Here is a 5,191-nt window from a genome sequence, read left to right on the forward strand (position 1 = left end):
GACGGATCTTGGAGTTGTGCCAAGCGCACTGAATCGAATAACCTTGTTCTGTGATAACACGGGTGCCATTGCCTTAGCAAAGGAACCACGGTTTCACAAGAAGACCAGACACATCAAACGACGCTTTAACCTCATCCGCGACTACGTCGAGGGAGAGGACGTAAATATATGCAAAGTGCACACGGATCTGAATGTAGCAGACCCGCTGACTAAACCTCTTCCACGGCCATAGCATGATCAACACCAGAACTGTATGGGTGTTAGATTTATTACAATGTAATTCACATGATGATGTGAGGGCTAGATTATTGACTCTAGTGCAAGTGGGAGACTGTTAGAATTATGCCCTAGAGGCAATAATAAATATAGTTATTATTATAATTCCTGTATCAAGATAATCGTTTATTATCCATGCTATGATTGTATTGAATGAAGACTCATTTACATGTGTGGATACATAGACAAAACACCATCCCTAGCAAGCCTCTAGTTGGCTAGCCAGTTGATCAAAGATAGTCGGTGTCTTATGATTATGAACAAGGTGTTGTTGCTTGATAACTGGATCACGTCATTGGGAGAATCACGTGATGGACTAGACCCAAACTAATAGACGTAGCATGTTGATCGTGTCATTTTGTTGCTACTGTTTTCTGCGTGTCAAGTATTTATTCCTATGACCATGAGATCATATAACTCACTGACACCGGAGGAATGCTTTGTGTGTATCAAACGTCGCAACGTAACTGGGTGACTATAAAGATGCTCTACAGGTATCTCCGAAGGTGTTAGTTGAGTTAGTATGGATCAAGACTGGGATTTGTCACTCCGTGTGACGGAGAGGTATCTCGGGGCCCACTCGGTAATGCAACATCACACACAAGCCTTGCAAGCAATGTGACTTAGTGTAAGTTGCGGGATCTTGTATTACGGAACGAGTAAAGAGACTTGTCGGTAAACGAGATTGAAATAGGTATACGGATACTGACGATCGAATCTCGGGCAAGTAACATACCGAAGGACAAAGGGAATGACATACGGGATTATATGAATCCTTGGCACTGAGGTTCAAACGATAAGATCTTCGTAGAATATGTAGGATCCAATATGGGCATCCAGGTCCCGCTATTGGATATTGACCGAGGAGTCTCTCGGGTCATGTCTACATAGTTCTCGAACCCGCAGGGTCTGCACACTTAAGGTTCGACGTTGTTTTATGCGTATTTGAGTTATATGGTTGGTTACCGAATGTTGTTCGGAGTCCCGGATGAGATCAGGAACGTCACGAGGGTTTCCGGAATGGTCCAGAAACGAAGATTGATATATAGGATGACCACATTTGATTACTGGAAGGTTTTCGGACTTACCGGGAATGTACCGGGAATGACGAATGGGTTCCGGGAGTTCACTGGGGGGGGGGGGCAACCCACCCCGGGGAAGCCCATAGACCATAAGGGTGGCGCACCAGCTCTTATTGGGCTGGTGGGACAGCCCAAAGGGCCCTATGTGCCATAGAGATAAAAATCAAAGAGAAAGGAAAAAAAGGGAGGTGGGAAGGAAGGGAAGGACTCCCACCCACCAAACCAAGTCCAACTCGGTTTGGGGGGGGGGGGAGCCTTCCCCCCTTGGCTCGGCCGACCCCCTTGGGGCTCCTTGAGCCCCAAGGCAAGGTCCCCTCCCTCCCACCTATATATACGGAGGTTTTAGGGCTGATTTGAGACGACTTTTCCACGACAGCCCGACCAGATACCTCCACGGTTTTTCCTCTAGATCGCATTTCTGCGGAGCTCGGGCGGAGCCCTGGTGAGACAAGGTCATCACCAACCTCCGCAGCGCCGTCACGCTGCCGGAGAACTCTTCTACCTCTCCGTCTCTCTTGCTGGATCAAGAAGGCCGAGATCATCGTCGAGCTGTACGTGTGCTGAACGCGGAGGTGCCGTCCGTTCAGTACTAGATCGTGGGACTGATCGCGGGATTGTTCACGGGGCGGATCGAGGGATGTGAGGACGTTCCACTACATCAACCGCGTTCACTAACGCTTCTGCTGTACGATCTACAAGGGTACGTAGATCACTCATCCCCTCTCGTAGATGGACATCACCATGATAGGTCTTCGTGCGCGTAGGAAATTTTTTGTTTCCCATGGGACGTTCCCCAACAGTTTGCGATACGGAGGCGCCACCACATCTTGTTCTTCATCTGGAGGGCAGATCTGGAGTCCGTTTTGGGCTCCGGATCAAGGAGATCGTCGCCATCGTCATCATCAACCTTCTTCCCTCTCCAATTCCATGAAGCTCTTCATGTTCGTGAGTAATCTATTCGTAGGCTCGCTGGGCGGTGATGAGTAGGATGAGATCTATCATGTAATCGAGTTAGTTTTGACGGGGATTGATCCCTAGTATCCACTATGTTCTGAGATTGATGTTGCTACTACTTTGCCATGCTTAATGCTTGTCACTAGGGCCCGAGTGCCATGATTTCAGATATGAAATTATTATGTTGTCACCAATATATGTGTGTTTAAATCCGATCTTGCAAGTTGTAGTTAGCTACTATGTGTTATGACCCGGCAACCCCGGAGTGACAATAACCGGAACCACTCCCGGTGATGACCATAGTTTGAGGAGTTCATGTGTTCACCAAGTGCTAATGCGTTGGTCCGGTTCTTTATTAAAAGGAAAACCTTAATATCCCGTAGTATCCATTTGGACCCCGCTGCCACGGGAGAGATGGAAAATAGATGTCATGCAAGTTCTTTTCCCTAAGCACGTATGACTACACACGGAATGCATGCCTACATCACATTGACGAACGGGATCTAGCCACATATCTCTCCGTGTTATAACTGTTGCATGATGAATGTCATCCAACGAACCGTCGACCCATTGCCTACGAGTTTGTCCCACTTCTGCTGTTACTTGTTTTGCTCTGCTGCTGTTACTACTGTTGCTGCTAGCGGTGGCGCTAGGTTTGAGCTCGAGCGGAGAGATGAAGAGAGGTCGAAGGGTTTTAATTGAGGGGGTAAGGACCTATTTATAGCTCAGGTGGAAAATTGTTCGAGCGAATCTTTAGGACCGAACTGCACTTGCCTGTTCATCTCCGCACGACATGTGTAGCCCACGATAGAAGCGGTGGAGATCGTGCTTATCCTAGTGTGGGAAGTGGGTTCAATTACAGTGTAACATCATAAAATTCACTTTTGAAGATTTGAGGATTTCGTTGCAAAATCCTCAGCTGACAAGGACACGATGAGTATTTTGCACAAAGTTTCAAGTAGAACGCATATGAAGAATTGAATAGACTGGGTTGAGTATAGCATAGAGGGGAGTAGGGTCCGATCAGATTCACTTGGATGAAATATCAAATTGAAGAAGTAGCTATAAGTGAATGCTGTTGAGGACTTTTAAATCATAGCCTATATACATATATATCTAGGCAAATGAAAATCATCAAGTGTTTTGAAGATTTTGAAAAACTTGAGGATTTTGTGACAAAGTGTGAGGTTGATGAATTTAAACACTGAAGTAAGACAACTTGAAGAATTTCAAAGTTGGGTGGTGGCGTGACCCACTGTATAAGAATGGTGATTTCAGGCGCCGCGTACAATAGTCGTAGGGCCGTGAGAACCAAATTCTTCATTAATTTCCTCACACTAAGAGTGATATTCTTCATTGATTGAAGAAAATCGATTCTTCGTGTGTTGCACATCTAAGTCATCAATTTTGCATAAGTGTTAGGATGTGTGCATGTTTTCACAGAACATTTGAAGACTCTAAGATATTTAGCTCACACCTCAACTTGCAAAACCTTTTCTCATACAAGGGCTTAGTGAAAATATCTGCTAGTTGATCATCAGTCTTCACATGGTCGATGATGATATTGCCCTTGAGGACATGGTCCCGAAGAAAATGATGACGAATCTGGATGTGCTTAGTCTTCGATTGTTGTACTGGGTTGTATTCAATCTTGATTGCACTCTCATTGTCGCAGTAGAGAGGCACATTCTTCCTGTTGATGCCATAGTCCTTGAGGGTTTGCTTCATCCATAGCAATTGAGCACAGCAGGATCCAGCCGCAATGTACTCAGCTTCGGCAGTAGAGAGAGAAACACATTTCTGCTTCTTTGAGGACCAGCGGACTAATGATCTTCCGAGGAAATGACAAGTGCCAGAAGTTGACTTGCGATCCACACGGTCACCAGCATAGTCAGAATTATAATATCCCACGAGATGAAGATTTGAGTGTTGGGGAACGTTGCATGGGAAACAAAAAAGTTCCTATGCACACGAAGACCTATCATGGTGATGTTCATCTACGAGAGGGAGATTGGATCCACATACCCTTGTAGATCTCTAAGCGGGAAGCGTTAAGAAATGCGGTTGATGTAGTGGTACAACTTCGTGATTGAAATCACTGTCGTCCCACGATCCGTCCCGATCTAGTACTGAACGGACGGCACCTCTGCGTTTAGCACACATACATCTCGTTGACGATCTCCGCCTTCTTGATCTAGCAAGAGAGACGGGGAAGTAGATGTGTTCTCCAGCAGCGTGATGCCATGCCGGTGTTGGTGATGATATATTCCTGCAGGGCTCCGCCCGAGCTGTGCAGAAATATAATCTAGAGGAAGAACTACGTGGTATAGGTTTGAGTTGCACGTGGCAAAGTTGTGTCTCAAAAGCCCTAAAACCACCAATATATATAGGAGGAGAGGAGGGGCTAGCCTTGGGGATCAAGGTAGCCCCAAGGGCGCCGACCGAGAGGAGGAGGTGGACTACCACCCCAATTCGGTTTGGAGGAAGGAGTCCACTCCTTCCTTCCCACCTCCCTCTTTCCTTTTTTCCTTTCTTTAGGTCTTTTCTCCTTGTGGTGTCATAGCCCACTTGGGCTGGCCTCACTAGCCCACTAAGGGCTGGTGCACCACCCTAGGGCTACTAGGCTCACTCCCGGGTGGGTGGGCCCCTCCCGATGAATATCCGGAACCCATTCATCACTCCTGGTACACTGCCGGTAATGCCCGAAATCTTTCCGGTGACCAAATGAAACCATCCTATATATAAATCTTTGTCTTTGGACCATTCTGGAAACCCTCATGACGTCCGTGATCTCATCCGGGACTCCGAACAACCTTCGGTCACCAACACATATAACTCAACTATACCAAAACGTCACCGAACCTTAAGTGTGCAGACCT

The sequence above is a fragment of the Hordeum vulgare genome, chromosome 6H, assembly GCF_904849725.1.
Source record: "Hordeum vulgare subsp. vulgare chromosome 6H, MorexV3_pseudomolecules_assembly, whole genome shotgun sequence".
In the NCBI taxonomy this organism is placed as follows: domain Eukaryota; kingdom Viridiplantae; phylum Streptophyta; class Magnoliopsida; order Poales; family Poaceae; genus Hordeum; species Hordeum vulgare.